The following is an 18,174-nucleotide window of genomic DNA, read 5'->3' as shown; positions in this document are numbered from 1 at the left end:
TTTCGACTTCGTTGATAGATCGATCTTCGTAGACCCATGGATTAGACAAATTAACAATGAGTGAATCAACATCGTGATTGGATGATGAGGTTAAGAGATCATGACAACCAAGATCAGAAAATTCAGGATATTGGTTGGCATCCTCATGGTTGGATGAATCACACAAAGGGGTAGATGAAAGGCAAACAAACTCATCCTATGTGTTTCTGGAAAAGACAGATGAAGGATCAAGTGGATTTTCAACGAGTAACTTATCCTCTCCATTGTCGAATGATGGAATAACATCTGGTGAGTCTTGTGAGTGATCAACAATGGGTGCATCCATGGATGAAAATACACATGCAAAATCATGGATGGCAGGTTCACCAAGAGGTTAGGAAAGAACGGAGGGGACTCAGACGGAAGGGAGTCATCCTTCACCGAGTGTTTATGTTCAAGCTCCCACTCATACTCTTCATGAATGACAACGCATGTTGGTTGTGCAGCACCGAATCCATCAGTGGGTTGTTCCTTGTTCACAAAAGGTGAAGAGTTTGAAATGGACGAACACAAGACAACATCATCCGGAGGAACACCTGAGTGCAAAGATGGAGGTCGAAGAAAAGAATGCATATGAGAAATTGAAGGATTCATAACAAAATCTGTGCAAAAATTGAGTGGAGTGATGTTCGGAGAGTGTGATGGATGAATAGGTGTGTAAGCATGATCCTCAACATCACTGGGCAGTGGTGGAGCTGCTGAATGAGAGGGAGGTGAACAATCAGTTGAGACAGTGCCCACTCCCACATGAGATTGCTCAGTTCCATTAATAAAGAATGTTGATAGAGGCTTGATATCAAGCTTCCTCTTGGGATGGGTAGATTTGTTAAGGAAATACTCGAACCGGTCCCAAAGACAAGAAAATTTCATCTAGCTCTTCAGAGCTTTAACTACAAGTCACGGAATCACTGCCAAAAATCAATAATGGATTCATGTGGAGCCCTCCGTTGCTGTACATTTCTCGGTAAAGATAGTCAAGATCAAAATGATAGAAAGTGTCTTCAATGAGATCACATAAGTGCTTAAATGAGTGCATGGTGTCAGCCAATAGGCTGAGCACCCAACGAAATGGAGATTCGCGAAGTGTATTCAAGCAGTAAATTGTCTTGTTCATCAGAAAACTCATCTTCCTCATAAATCATGAAAAGAAAGTTATAAGTGCTTAAGCCAAGCCTCATCGCATTCACCATCATACGTGTGAGTGGACAAGAGATCAAAAAGCTTCCCCAAGATGGAGACATATTCACAGTTCGGAAAAAACCTCAGGGGAAGAAGAGTGCAAGACTCCATGAAAGATATGCAAAGGTTCAAAACTGGATGAGAGGACACAGCTTGTCATCAGGCCCTCCTTCTAGTGCCAGAAATCTTGACGGTGTTGGAGTTGGCAATATGTCAAGGGGATCTCCCTGGTAAGAAGTCCCAAGTAGACCTCATACCAATTAGTGTATGAGTCCCAACAGTGGGTTGTAAGGTAATGCCTTGACCGCGATGTCATAGAGAGGCAAGTAGAATAACTTTGTCAGCAGCAAGGGTGTGACTGATGCAGTGAGTCAAAGAAGGTGTATGAGAGGTTGCAACACTTCAAAGGGGGAAGGAGGTGAAGGTGAGTTCCAGGTTGAAAGGGATTAGTCCCAACTCAGCTAGGAACACACCACACAAAGGAAATGCACAACTTCCAGTGAAGCAATCCACTCAGATGTGGCAGTGACATCATACAAGATAAGATAACACGTACAACACTCATGGATCAGTTTGAGATGAGTATGATGGTTTTTATGGAAAGGTTCAAGTGAAACGTCTGTTTGATGTCCAACAGAGCAGTCGACACAGACAGTGAAAACATTAACAACAAATGCAACACATTAACAACAAGGTTCATATAATTGCATGTGAATCAGTTCATACACAAGTACATAAGTTAAACAACATACATCATTAAAGCAACCAGAGCAGTCTAACTACAATAACAACATATGCATGAAAATGTGTTGTCTCTTATTATATAAAGAAGTGTAAGTCACAATCATACAATACATCCATGTAAACCTACTAGCCTCAATAGTGGAATGTTACAGCCACATCCACTTGCTCCTCCAAAGAGATGTACTAGCTTTGTGGTGTGGAGAAGCCAAGGCATGTTACAATACTATCCAAACCTTCTTCAAGATAGTCTTAGTAAAAGCTTGGTTGATCAAAAGCCTATACAATGAGTTATGAGGGACTATTTATAGGAAAGGGTGGGGTGATCCTTGACATTCCCCTTTGTGATAGTTCAACTACCCTCATGACTCTTCACCTACTCTATGACTGTTACATCTAGATATTGACACTTGACTTACAGTTGACATGACTCAACATTACAATGCACATGTTCTCATGTGAGACAACATGGCTTGAGAAAGCCTTGCAAGACATCACTAACACTCAATCTGTTGTGATGAGACCAACTCTTTGACATGCTTGTGATGGTGAAGGTGGTGAGCTGATGCCAAGCTTAGTCATCTGGAATGGTGTGCATGCACCTCATGGTGACATCTTGCTGAAGTGAACTCTTGTCTCCGTAACAACCAGTGCATTGGTTCGATCCCTTCATACAACTTGTATGCTAACATGTGCATGGTCTTCTTGGGTACAGTTGAACCGACAACACACTGATGCATAGTGTCCGTGCTAATCTTCAAGTGTGTGCTGGTGGTCATGTGCATCAACTTGCCGAAGTACATGTTCAACTCCAATTAGACTTGCTTCTTGTCTTCGCCTTGGTGAGTGTGTTGAATGGGTTGTATTACATGCATGCTTTTGAATCCCTTACATGTGATCAACAACACTTCTCACCATGTCTTCTTTATGTTAGCCACTGGTATGGATCCTTAACTTGTGCGAGAGCAGTTTCATCCATGAGTGCATGTTGCACCCATTACTTTTCCTGTTCCTATTGCAATTCATCTGTCTATCTGTGCAGCTTCATGATCTTCTTGAGTTGTTGCTTGAACACATGAAACGCCTTCTTTGTTCCATTATCTATCTTCGCACGATCTTCATGTCACGCCATCACCTCATAGCCAGATTCTCCAAAGTTGCTTTCATCATCAATGGAATTTCTTGAGCTTGCAACCTTGTTCCACCTCTGTGTTGTCAATAACCCTCCTCTTGCATTTGTTGCATTTGGTATGATGTCTTCAACTACTATTCATGATGCTACTCGTTGTGATGCTGCTGCTATCATATCTTGATGTCCTTGTCTACAAACACTTGATGTATTCATGGGTGAGAAATTCCATAGACACTTGATCGACTGCATCCCCAACTGTGCTATGAATGATGTATTCGCCTCTGCTCTCCTAGAAACCATTGTACCTATACTATTGAGAGGAAAATGAACACCTACAATACCTGGAGACATGGAAACACTCATGGCAAGCAATTCGTTAGTAAAAAACCAAAATGAACATCAGAACTGACTTGCAACATACTTGGGTGCATGATCATGAAGGTTGTGCAACTTTGGCTGGGAGATCGGGAGACCAACTGCCAAGACTACACAAGGCATAGTCTAGGCTATTGAGAGACAGACTGACTGTTGGAACTGCGCAATGCATAGTCCAGTATGCTTGCTTACTGTTGGGATTTCGCATTGTGCAATTCCAGCTGGGAAGGATTGTTGGCCTAGGGACAAATTTGCGCAATTTCTTAGGCGAAGCAGCCAATGTCCTCCAGAAATGTGCAAAATAGTCCTGGAGGCCAATGCTAGGCAGGAATGTGAAAATTTGGAGAGGAAGCTGAGCCTTCCTTTCCTAGATTGTGCAATGCAGCCTTAGTGAAGACAGAGCCCGGGCCAAGGTTGGATCGACTTGTCGACGGGAAACTGAAAGCAAGTAAGTCAGTGAATGCATGAAGACACTAAGTGATAGCAGAATTTATTAATAGTGCATACAAAACATGAATGAAAGATTCAACAAATAGATCAACATGCATGTGGATGAGGCAGTTTGCCAGTTGGGTGAACATCCTTGCAAAACAATTTCATGCGTGCGACAACAGTGAGATAGCAACGAAAACTGAAACAAAGCTAGGATAAGCTAGTATATATGTAAATGACAACAAGTGTTCAAATAAATCAAGAAAACAATACTCCCACAGGTGAAAACACAAAAAATGATAGAAATGTAGCACAAGGCATGGGAAGTGGGCTTACCCAAAAACATATGAGATGAATGTGCCGACTGCTCCTAGATGTGATGTGGGATGTTAGAGCTGCAAGGTTGATGTGAGGAATGAGCTCTGAATCGTCCAATTGATGAGTTTTGATAACATCGAGGTTGTGACACACATGCCACAAATCTATGGGAAGTGACACTTGATGCGAGGTTTTGGAATTGCTCCTTGCATGTAGCCTCCAACTGCTAAACATAAATCCATGAAACAAGGGATCTCTTTGCATGATACCTTGGGAGAAGCATCCCATGCATGCAAGTTTGTTTTGCTCAGTCCCGGAGGGAACCAGTTAACTCAACTGCACATGCAAGAGACTGCTCTATTGCTGGAGAAAAATACGCATTTCTGGCTGGGAGTTGGGCTAGCTTCTCAGGAGATTTGTGCAATTTCTAGGGAGAGTAGCTGACTACTGCCTATATTTGTGCAAATCCTAGGATGAACAACCTGCTGCTGGGTAAATTTGCGCAAATCATGTTGGGAGGGTTGGCTGGCAGGATTTCATAATCCTGGAGCCTAGCAAGCTATCAGAGAACATTGCGCAATTCTTGGAGGGAAGGGTGGTCGCCCTTTAGAAATGCAGAAATTTCAAGGGGAATTTGCTCAGCCTGTAGCTGGACCAAGTCTGGGTGAGAAGTCTGTGAGGTGAATGGATCAACTATGATCAACGGACTGCCTTTGTGCGAGGAAAACACTGAAGCTTGAGTACTTGACGAAACAAGACAAAGTGTTGTGTAAGGTTGGTAGGGAGGCTCCAAAATAGGCTAAGGAAAAATTTTGGAGGGTGGTTGTAGCTGCTACAACACAACTTTAAGGACTTATTCAAGCTTTCCATGTTGAAGGAATCCTTCTCTATAGTTTTAGAAAAATAAGGTTGAGAACCTTTTCCAGTGTCCTTGGAGTCTTTTGAATCTTACTGGTCAACAATTAGTTTGATAGATATTAAGTATTTTCTATAGGAGTAACTTCCACAAAGTTTAGATCCAAGGTTTCCTTCATAAATATTTTCACAAAGTTGGAAATATTTGTAGGCAAGGAAACAATTTAATAAACCTTAGTGATTGAATCATGAGGTTGCACATATATGGGGAACTTGTTAAAAATATGAGTAAATATTGCTGCCATTTATCCCCCATCTTGATATTTCCAAGTTTTTTGAGTAGCATGGAAGGAGTTTTATCGTCAAAAAATTCCTCAGAGAATAACTGCTTAAACTCCCTCCAATTGTGGATTGAATTTTCTAGAAGGATGTTGTATCACACTGATCTTCTACCCTCAAGAATGTAAGGAAATATCCTACAAGAAGAATCATCATATCATACCTCTAACAATCTTAGATGCAATTAGAAGTCATTAATGTGATCCTCAACCTTCATTTTCTTGTCAGGATCATACTTTGTAAGTAGCTTCTCCAAGTGCTTAGGTAAGCAATAAAGGTTACCCAGAAGAGAAAGAGGACCTTAGGCCACCCAAACCAATTGGTCATCAACCAGGTCTTTGTTCTCTTCCTCCTCTTCACTATTTAATTCTGAAGACTCTTCCTCTTCACTATTCAAATTTTTGTTATTATTTAGTATGTCATTATCACTCTGTTGTTTGTTATATGAAAAATGTAAGTTCTCCTTGTCTCCCTCCAAGTTTTCTGCAATAGGTGGTGGAATGTCTCCTTGATGTAATATTATTCAATTGAGTCATCCAAATCATCAAGGGTAGTGGTAACCAAATTATTTGATGGAAGAAACTAGAACACCACGTCGGTTTGTCTCTTTCTTTGATTGCTTATGAGGAAGAATGGACATAACATGGAGTAATCCAAGAGCTCTTGCAAACTAATAAGTGATATGCCAAATCCTTTGGAGTTGCTCGTAAGTAACCTCGTAAGAACACTCTGGGCCTTGGTGAGATGATTCTTCTTTCTCAGATATGTGATTTAGAGTAAGAATCAGACATTTTCTACCTTGAATTGAAGGTTCTTTATGTGAATGTGTTTAATTATCAACCATACATAGGTTTTCCTTCCTTCTAGCACTAGAATGCTAATGGTGCTGGAAGCGGCCAACATAATGGGGTCTCCCAAACATGAAGTCCCAATTAGACCTCACATTGTTTGGGACAGGAGCCCCATTTGGTAAATAGGCTTGACTACCATTATAATGCTCTTAAATAGTTTCCTTGGCTGCAACTTACAACATAAGACAACATGCATATACTTTTGAGATAAGCAAGTAAGTGAACTTTGTGAAGCAAAAAATTACAACGTGTACAAAGTACTTTAATGAAAATGAAAAGAGAGAATGAGCCTTTATAAGAAAATAAATAGTACTATCCTAATAAATATAGACACATACATAGAAGAATCATTGACTAATTTGCAAAATAGTTCACAAAGTAACAATGATCATGAAAGCAAGTAAGGATGCACATTCAACAAGATAAAAACTAAAGCTATTGAACTAGTTCATTTTCTTTAGTACATATGAATACAAACATACATTGCAAACATGAAAGAATAGTATTACAACATTCATGATACATGTATGAAAGTGCACCGACTTTGAGATCTTCAAAACATTAAGTGAAAGTTCCTATATACACAATTACAATGTTGCATCACTAGTCCCAATAATGGAATATAAAGCTACCACTTTCTCCTCAAAAGAATGATCTTCTCTCCTATGTCTAGATTTAGAATCCAAGGTGAAAAGTCCTTTTCTTTAGGTATGAGGGTTTATTTATAACAGATGAAGTGACTCTTCAAATCGCATGTGACTCTTAACCACCCTCATGAATCTTGAGCTCTCATATGACTTTTGAGCTCCTTCTTGACCTTTGGACTTCCTAGTGACTCTTCACAATCCATGTGTGACCCTTGCGCTTCCACACATTTTACATTTTCCTATTTTCAAAATTACATAATTACATTCCACCAATAATGTGGTGAAAATACATAGAACAAAATAACACTCTTGTGTTCAGAATGTGGAGCTATAATTTGGAAACTATGGCATGAGCCTTCATTATGATGTGTTGATGCCAAGCTATTTTCTATGTTCTATGTCTTCAATTCTTCATGATAGGTCTAAAATGTGCTTCATATTTACCCTCCAAAGGCTTTGGGTATATATTGGAACCTTCGAAGTCATCATGATTTGTCATCTCTCTTTCATAGTCCAAGAGTCCTTTTCTCCTATATGATAGCATCTTTATGTCTCATCTCCACAACTATCTTCTTGAAACTCCTTATTGATGACCTCCTTGAACATCATCATCCATGTTAGGATGATAATACTTGCAAATGGAGTTCACTCATGGCAAGATAATATCAGTGCCAAAATCACCTATTCTACCTTTTTTTCTCATGCAAGATGTTGCCTGTGATGGGACAATGCACAAGGATTGAGAGAGAGTCATTCTTGGGAACAAATCAAAGGTTCAGGAGGAAGGAGGTGAAGGTTTTGGAACTGGAAGTGCGCAGTGCACAATAGGATGAGAGAGAGGCAAGGATTTGCGAGAGGATGCTAGGCGAAGTAGTGCTACTTAAGGTGCTGGGACTGGGTCAACCACTTATGGATATGGAATTCAATCTCGAGCTGCTTCCGGCTCAAATGCTTATGTTAGTGAGGGTTAACCTTCCGCCTTGACTCGGTCAACAGGCACAGGATCAACTGGCTTTTGAAGGAGCTCCGCATCTAGAACCGTATTTGCTCGACCTCCCTGAACCCCTGAAAGCGTCACCCATTGGGCACAAAGGGAAAGTCTAGGAGACAGTGGCTAGGAGCTTAAGGCCTAAGGATGCATAGTGTGAAATGATTGAGGAGGAGACTCTAGGTATTTCATAGGTTTACACTATAAGGGGCTTGAGGTGAACTTACTATCCAATGGGAGTGTGCAATGCCAAATACAAGTCAGGGCTGATCAAGGCTTTGTGTAGTGGGAATGTTTAAGCAGCAAGGGTTGAGCGACTGTGCTCTAGAGATGCATAATGCACAATGAAGGGAGCTATCCTTAAGATGAGAATAGGGCACAGGCCTGAGAGAAAACAATATCATCACTGAGGCTTAGTAGTGCACAATATGCTCATCACTTGGCTAGAAGTTGAATGTGCTCACAAATTACACATGATGTGAGGACAATGAGAAACTCCAAGATTTATTAGATTGATTGATCAAGAATAAAATAGAAAAGTGAAAAGTCTCTATGCGAGTATCATATGTTCAAACATATAGAGCCTCCGAGTACAACCCTACCCTTGGAACCTTTTCTAAAAATGACCAGTTATAGTGCATCATTCTTATAGTATAATTTGACTAGTAAAGCACTATGTTTGTACAGACATTTTCTAGTAAATGCTAGGTTCATTATAGTAAATCTTCCAAGCATATTCCCAACTCGTAGTACCATGTCAAAACTCTATCTCCAGGTACTAGTTCTGAGGAATTGTAAATTGACTAAGTGTGAGATCAATAGGACAGGAGAGGGAGAGTTAGAGCATACGAATATGTTCTGAACATGATCACACACACATAAAAAATAAATCACATGAAAATGATATGCACAATACCCAAAACATCATGTATAAATCATGTATCCCTTAATCCAAAAAAGTCCATCTTCATAGTTACTGTAGGAAAGTTGCTTGGTTTTGTAGTCTAAAAAGATGGAATGACGATTTATACTAAGCAAACTCAAGCCATTTCCAATTTATCTCACAGTACTTCTAAGAAAGGTATGCAATCATTTTGTGTAAGATAATTTTTTTGAGGAGGTTCATTCCCAGTTTCTCAAATATTGTGAGACCACTCCAAAATTTGATTTAAAATGGCTCTTCTTTTAGATGGGATGAATAGGAAAAAAAATCATTCCATATAATTGGGCAAGCCATATATGAAGCACCTTCTCTAATGAGTCCCTATTTTGATAAATACTTCACTTTGTATAATTTTGCATATGATAATTAACATGTTGTTCTCACCCTAAAGAATGATGAATATGATGAAATCCCCATCACATTTATGAGATCCACTTTTAAAGGGGAAAAATTGAATTATTCAACTATAGGAAGACAAGAATTTATTGTATTTAAGGCAATAAAACATTTCTGTGCTAAAATCTAAAATCAAAGTAATTCTCCCTAATATAACAGTTAGAGATTTGTTAGTCTAGAAAGAGCTCGATGAGAAGAGAGCACACTAGATGACATCTAGGAGTATGACCTTGAGATCAAACCTGCTCAAATTATTGGAGGATTAAGTCTTTGTAAGTTAGCTTCTGATATCATTAATATGGCTGATGAAGATTTATGTTCCAATAATGGATAATTTTTAACACAAAACGAAATTTAATGTGATTTTGATAATCCCAATTCATGGTATACTGATATCATTTTTTTTTTTTATGATACTTCTCCTCAACATTTGGATGCAAGGAAGAAAAGAGCATTAATATTGAAATGAACTCCTTTTCATCTAATTAATAGTATTCTTTAAAAAATAAATATGATGGAGTTATGCTTTGTTTTTTGGAATGGGAAGATTCTAATTTTTTTTGAAAGAATTGCAATTAAGTCCTATTAGAGGTAATTTTTGTTAGAAAATTAAAAAACAGAGAAATGGAACACATAAAATATTGTGGAAACAAAAACACAGAAACACATAAAATAGGAGGGATACAGATATACTTGGTTCACCCAATTTGGGCTACGTACATGGAGAAACAACTCATCCCTCCTTTTATATTATCCAATAAAATGAAGAGTTACAACCTATAGCAGATCCACTGTAATTTCCTCTTCACTCTCACACCGTCTCTTCTCTCTCTTTCTAAGAAGAATAATACATAGCCACAATACAATTCCCTCATATAAATTGAGGGCTTCCTTCTAGGGAAAATGACCGTAAATTACCATAACTTCTACTGTCACATCATCCACCTAATGAACGACCCAGATTGACTGCGAAATTACAATATTTTACAAGGAAAATTTTCATCTATTTTTAGCTTCAGGGGTGCTGCCCTTGAACTCCTGTTAGGGGCCCACTAGCCTCCAAACCCCCCACCTGGGGCCTATAGTCCCCCCTGCACCCCCCCATGTGGAGGGGTGTATAATATTCTTGGTGTATACATCTGGTTGAAACAAGACCTTTGAATCAGGAAGATAATCAGGCTCCACGCCCAACACTTTCGGTGGAGATACCACAACACACAAAGTGTTAAGGGTCGAGTGTTATTGGCATACATTGTTTAGGGATGCCCATAACTTGGACCAAAAATGTGAGATTATGCCAAAAAGTTGCTTTTAGAGTTAAGAAGGTCACCTTTCCTTTCAGCCCATATATGTTGATGCTCCTTTTTTAGCAATGGGGCCTTGAAATTATTGGTCCTATAAATCCTACCTCATCTCTTCAATGCAATTTCATCCTAACAACAATGGATTACTTCATAAGATGGGTAGATGTATCTCCTCTTCAAGTGGTTAATACAAATCAGGTGGTATATTTTCTTGAAACTAATATCATCACTTTTTTTGGTATTCATGAATAATTGGTTTTTGATAATTCTTCCTACTTCTCTTCTCTTGATATAAATGCATATGCTCTGGAAAAAGGAATTATAATTAAATATTCAACAAACTATTACCCTTAGGGAAATCGATTAATTGAATCCACAAACAAAAACTTAATTAAGATATTAAAAATAATTGTAGAAGACCACCAAAATAATTGGCATATTGCTTTATTTAATGCATTATGGGATGGTAAGATAACCAATAAAGCAACAATTGGTAATTCTCCTTTCTTACTTGTATATGGGAGATAAGCCACACTCCCTCCCATTATATTTTTACCATCATTACAATTACCCCAAAGAGTTTAAGAAACAGAGTGTCCTGATATGCAAGAATAATTAATGCCTTACATATGCTAGAAGAGGAAAGAAATAAAGCCAAAAATAAGCTAGATTAACATCAAAAAATAGTTAAACACTCGTTTGATGATAAGTATTCCTCTAATAGAAATTTTTAGATAGGGGATTTGGTTCTTAAGTGGGATAAAGTGTATTTGAGTGGTAATTTTCCCGATTTCTTTCGAGCAAATCAATTTTGTAAATATTTCTTTAATTTCATTTATACAAGTTTTTCTTTATTCGTTTTGACTTTAATTCAATTTTTTGTTGATTTCAAGGTTTTGTTTTGGATAAGTTTGTTTTATCCAGAGAATTTAAAACATAGTCTTGGATGGGGCATAATTTTTTCATATAACACTGAAACAACGTATTGTAAAGAAAGTTTTTCTATAGTGGTATTTCTCATGTGCTGATACTTAAAGTCTCTGATTAGCCTATCTATGCTATTGACAATTTTTCATGGATTTTGTTGAAGATTCATCTAAATTTTTATATCATCACTCATGAATCTTTATCTCTAACCCATAATCAACATATTATGTAAAGATTATTTTATTTTATAGTAATCAATCTTGGGAAGACATGATTAATTAGTGGAAAATTAGTAATTGTTAACTTCTTATGCCATCCCTGCTCTTAAGGAGTCTTTTGGTATCAATTCCCCATCTATAAGTTGATCACCTCAGAAATTAATATTTAATGAAGCTCAATCCTAACATAAAAAAATAGTTGAATGATAGGAGGTCTCATCACGAGATGAGCTACCATGATCATGGACTATTACAAAGTGACATTACCACAATTGGTTACCAAGCCATGATAGTGCCTTTTGGTTGCAAGAATGAAAGACAAGAGGCTCTCATCACGAGCCAACTTGTTCACTTTTGTAAGTTTTTTCTGAATGGAATTGTAATTAACTGGATGCAAAACTAGAGAAATGGATTTTAGCTAATCCCAAAGAAGTAAGAAAAATGTAAAATGGATCTCAAATTATATGTAAATTCTTGGAAAATGGGATAAAAGCATTTGAAAGTGGTTAAAGGGTAACCCTGTCGAGGTTATTAATGCCTACTAGCAGTAGTGGCCATGCATTGGTATTGAATTCATTTTGAACTATCATATATTTGGTTAGTTCGTCTTTCCCAGGATCTGTTACTGGTAAAGTTCATTATTCCTATGCATGTTCAAATGAATAAATATGGGTTCATAACATACTAGGTTTCTAAAGTGTGATGAAAATTATACAAATATTTTGGAAACAACATGATTAAAATTGTACTGTATAAGTCAGAGACGAAAGCTTTTAGTTTGTTTAGGATTGAGCAATGCTGAACATCTTGTTTTTATTCATTAATATTTTCAAGTTTGTAGAAGATAAAACTACACCGCCTAGTGAGTATGGAAAATTTTAGGGGCTAATCTTTGCCCAGTGCGCTAATTTTCCATGATTTTCCATAAAAAAGATTCGCCAATCTCCAATTTTTATAAAAGACAATTCGCCCAGATTTTAGAATATAAAATTATTTTACCTTAAAAATCACCATCCTTATATAACGACTATATATAAAATCATTATAAATTTTAATAATTTTACAAATATTTCAATAAACATTTTATAGTTTTCATATTATGGATTAGCGAGGTTCGCCAATGTTTCTAAACTTCAAGAAAATTTTCCATCCTTAAAATTTTCCTTGTTAGTGAGTCATCATTTGTTGGCCTCCCAACAAGCCCCTTTCATTTTATTCAAATAAAATGGGCCCACCATGTCTATATGAGATTCGTAATATTAATTGATTGGATTGTTGACTCTGATCATCAATTATATTCTTTCGGTTTGGTATTTTTTTTTATAAAGGATAAATATCTTCAATTTTATGTCTATCAACATGTAATTTAAAATATGATTGTAACACACTTTTCTGCTCTTTTACAATCTCATCATTGACCCCATGGAATTTTTATTTGCTTCAATAAGACAAGGATTTGATTGTAATTATTAATTGTAGCCTTGAATTTATATACTAGGTGGTGTTTGTTTTTCTCCTAAGAGTTAGAATGAACTCTTGTTTATAAATTCTATATGTTCATGCAAACACCATTATTTATAATATCAAGACCTACATTAGGGATTGAACTCCTGCAATTGCTGACTTGTGGATATTCTAATATGGGAGAAATAATATATATAGGATTTAAACTATAAGTGGTATGGTAATACCATGTTTGAACTTTATGCTAACTAAATATCTATCAATTTAAATTAAGGATTTACAATTGTATCATATAATGAAGTACTCATGATCAAAAATCTTGATATAAATGTTTTATGGGTCATTTCTCATTGTTTGGCAATATCAGGTTCTGCGACACATTGTGTATCCAACAACAAGACTATGCTTATGAGTGGAATGGTCTCAAGGGATAACTATCATCATTATTTATTAACACCCTCCATCAATCTCACCTTGGACAGTTAGCACCTAAGCTGTAGTGCCATTTCATACTTGTTTTTCACTCTTGAAATTGATTAAACCCATCATGTATTGAACCTTTCCATTCCCCAAAACCTAGCCTCGAGATATGATGTCAATTGATGTCAGTTTGAAGCTCGATTCAACTATTATTACGAAATATTTCAACATGTGTAGAGGTATTAGGGTTTTACATTGTTATACCACACCATCACATGTTCTTCCTCTCCTTTGTGTAAGACCTACCTGTGCATTGAGATATTCACCATGTTCATGGCTCCCATGGTGAGGATAGAACTTGCAAGCCCATAAAGCATTGAAACATATGAGAAATATATGTATTTGTTCCATAAGGTACGATGGTGGGATTTTATTGCATCCTTTCACGACCATAATGTAAAGGTTTCCAAGGATTTTTCTTAGTCCTGTAATGACAAGAATGCCTGAGTTGGAGACATAAAAGTCCTTGTAAATGAGGTCTTTATAGCCAAAGCTACCCACTTTCCAGCTACGGGTGAACTTTGGTCCAAAAACTGCCTAGTGAAGGACATACCATGGAACATGTTTATGGTGTCAAAGAAGGCATCTTATAATATAAAAGATATGCCTAAGAACTTGTTCAAAATAAAATGGTGTGATTTGGTGATTATCATTATGAATTATATAACTTGTGAAGGGCTTTATGGCCCGGTATGTTACTATCAAATTTGTCTCCTATTGATGGGAAAAAATGACCTCATCAACATGTGAGAGAGACCACCTAGTCAGAGCCCCAATTAAGCCCTTGTCTGTTTGATGTAGTGCTTCTGACTGTTTCAATTGGGTCCAGTTAACCCCTCTCTCTCCCTATTGGCTTGTCATATATCTATTATTTACAAATAGAAAGAGAGAAATCAGATCTGCCCTCTTGTTGTGCACATGAAAGCAAACAAATCCTTAAGCTGATTTTATGGCTCAGACAAGCCACAACTAAGGTCCGCCCCTATGTGAGGGGACTTCTAAAATGCATAATTAAATCTAAATTCATATCTAATATAAGATGAAAGAAAACACTAATCCTATCTCGAATTGGAAAAGGATAACCTTCTCTCGACTAAAGAGCAGATGAACTAACTAACCACGGGAAGAGGTATGTTTATATAATAACTAAATTCAGAAAATGAGATTAAATTGCAACATGCAAATTAGTTTGCATTTTAATATTTATTAGATCGATTTATCCAAATCAAATTTACTTAAATACAATTTTATCAAAGAAAATTAGAAATACATGTCTTAATCCAATAAAATGACTGAATTCATTATGTGATTTCCATCAATTAAATTACAAATTTCATTTATTAATCAAAGAAAAAGAAATAGGAATGCATTTAAACAATATAAAATTACTGCTGAATGCATTCGAATTTTAATGAATTCATCTTAATTTTAACTCTGTTATGCTCCTCATAGATAGCTCTTACAGAGTTTCAATAACATATAGAATTTGATACAACAAAAGTGACTAATATCAAAGAGAAATACATTATTTAGAACATAAATTAAAACAATTAGAGAAATTCTAGCAATAGTGGATTAACTTACAATCCAAACAAGAGTGCATTGGAATTTTTTTATTAAATTCATACCAGAACCACATTAGTATTTTGCAATCCATGAGTAGCTTCAGCTCAAAAATGTCTACAAAAGTGTAAAACATCTCTTCTTTACATAGCCAAAATTCTCTATCTCTATGCAACTCAAGTCACAATACATTGCAAAAGTGCAAATGTCCAACAAGAAAAATCACATATATTCCCCTAAACACCTCATATATGAAGTATTACCCTCACCCTACAACTAATAACCCCTTACAATAGTGCTTAAAAATTCCCAAGTTGCAGAGAAGAGGAACTCCTCCCTCATTCTCAAGACTACTTATTAATTACAAAAATGAAAATTAAAAATGGAGAACTATTGAAATTGTTGTTGCCAATCCTCCATCTTCTTTCTTGTTGGTCCTGTTAGGCCATGAAAATGGTATAATTCTTCTCCTTATTTCCTTAAATAAACATTATTTTTTTAATCAATTTTCCTTTAATTGTAATGATTTAAGATAAAAAGGATATTGAAAGCGAGTTGAAGATAATATAGTTAGTTTGAGTCTTTTATATATCAAAAAGGTTATAATTTGAGTAAATTGTTATTCAAATAAGTCGGATCGAATGATTTCTATTCCCTCGAGATATTGGAGCAAGATTTTGGATCATTTGATGCCTTATTTGTGGAAAATTACAGCTCGACGCTTGAATGTGATCGAAGAATGAAGTCAAAGGAAATTGATCATTACTATTCACGGATCCTATGGTTAAAAGAGAAATCCTGAGAATATGTCGATTCTCAGGATAGCTCCATATTCAATTATTAATGTAATGTATAAGACAACAAGTGAAAATATAGAGGAGATTTTTTATTATTACCTTTTCACTGTATATTGCATACAACAATCTGAATTTGAACTCTCTCAAGGTCATTGTGTAAAACTCTTTGAAGTTAATGAATTTGCGCAAGATATTACCTTAGTCCTCAATATTGAATCTATCTATGACATTACTCTTGGAGACCATGGGCCCAGTCACCAAAGGTTCTACTATCTGTTATGTCTCATTATTAGTTATTTACTTTTCCACATTCGCATTAGTTGTGTTTCTATTCACTTGCCTTTTCTTTCGTGGTAGATAATCGATTGAATTCTGTATCTTGTAATTCTATTATGCATTTCCTAAAATTGCTAATTGATTTCATTACATGAATGAAAGGTTTGAGTTTGTGAATTTCGTAAGTTATCTTTAAGAAGTTTGACTTTTAAGCATTTGTGTGATTTATTAGTCTTCCTTATGCATAGGATTTGTTGAAGGATAGATAGAATGGTTGTTGAATTAAAATAGTCTTCTTTTATAAGATTGTAATTGTAGAAGTTATTATTTGTTTTCATCATTTGTCTCTGCAACGATTGAATTAGGATAATGTTTAATGTAACTTTTATATAGCAATCATTTTACACTCTTTCATAATCTAAGAATCTATTCTTGCATATATTGTGCCAATATCCTTGAAATAAGAGACGAATCCCAGGTTGATAAGATTAATGAAGGTAGGATTAAGTTGATTTTAAAGAGTCATCTTAGTGCCCAAATTTTGGTGTCATTGCTGGGGAGGTTGTCAAATTATAGGTTGTATCTTTGGGAGGCCATGTATTGAAGATGGAAGGTAAGAACTTACACATGCGACAAATAAAAATATTGCGCCTAGTGCCCACTTTCGGTTGATATGGTTAGGCTATGTAGGTGTGTATGATTAAGAAAAATAATAGGAATAAGGTAGTAACATAACATAATATAGTATCAAAAACCACAAAAACCTAGGGACCAATGAGCCTTGGGAGAGTGACCTTCATTGATGAAATTATTCGAAAAGCTGAATCTCAAGCATCAGTAGGACCCCGAATAGTATCTGGGAAGGGCTCTACCATAATCCCTCAAGAAGCAGAATCACCAACTGCAGCTCATGCTAAGATTCAAAATAAAACTGAAGGATTTGAGAAAAGCTTCCAAAGCACATTTATTCAACACTCTAGTCCTTCACAAGAGGGAAATTCTTGCAATTTGAAAGAAGGAGAAGGAGAAACTAGTGGAGAAGATCCACAATCCTCAAGGTCAGGATCTCCTGTGATCTTGATAGAAGAGAAACCACCAGAGATCCCAGACTTAGGAAGCATAGTAAAACCCCCTCGAGAGCCAAGTAATATCCATAACTTCCTTGCTCAAATAACACCTCCTGATCAAGAAACCCTGAAAATTACTAGCAAATTTTTTATCAGATGACAACCCAAGGAAAAAAAAACCAAACTTCGACATTGGAATATCCTATTGTCGACCCAATGCCTAATTCCCTAATGAAGGCTATCCCTTTGCAGAATATCCCAACCTTTCATGGGATGACCTCAAAGGATCCAGATGCCTTTTTATTTGAGTTTGATGTGTTGTGTAGAGGTTATGATTATACAACCGATTCGTAGAAATTGAAACTATTTACTTCTACTTTAAAAGGAGAAACATTACGATGGTTTATGGGCTTAGGAGGAGGCACTATAAATTCCTGGAATGTTATGAAAAATACCTTTCTTACTAAATACCAGGATTATTGTCGAACTAGGGACCTAAAGGATGAAAATTTTAAAATGACTGCAAAAGACAATGAAACCTTAGAAGAATATATTGAGAGATTTTAGTACAACTTACAAAGATCACCTTATACTACTTTACCAAATGAAGTACTAAAAGTTGCTTTAATAAAAGGCATGAAGGATGAATGGATAGAAAAGTTGAATTTAATGGGCCAAGGTGATATCTACCAAGAAGAATATGATAATATTGTTAAGATGTGTATCAGGTGTTCACGTGGTAGTACACGAGCTAGATCTAGAATACGGGATCCCCTCACCCGAATCAGTAAGACCACAGGTGGTGGTTTGACTTGAACATAAATTGGTAATCTTTTAGAAGAT

Source organism: Pinus tabuliformis, chromosome 9 (genome assembly GCF_031772625.1).
Source record: "Pinus tabuliformis cultivar Carrire ecotype Pingquan chromosome 9, CPIR1, whole genome shotgun sequence".
Lineage (NCBI taxonomy): Eukaryota > Viridiplantae > Streptophyta > Pinopsida > Pinales > Pinaceae > Pinus > Pinus tabuliformis.
The sequence above is the reverse complement of the archived record's forward strand: the minus strand, read 5'-3'. Positions refer to the sequence as shown.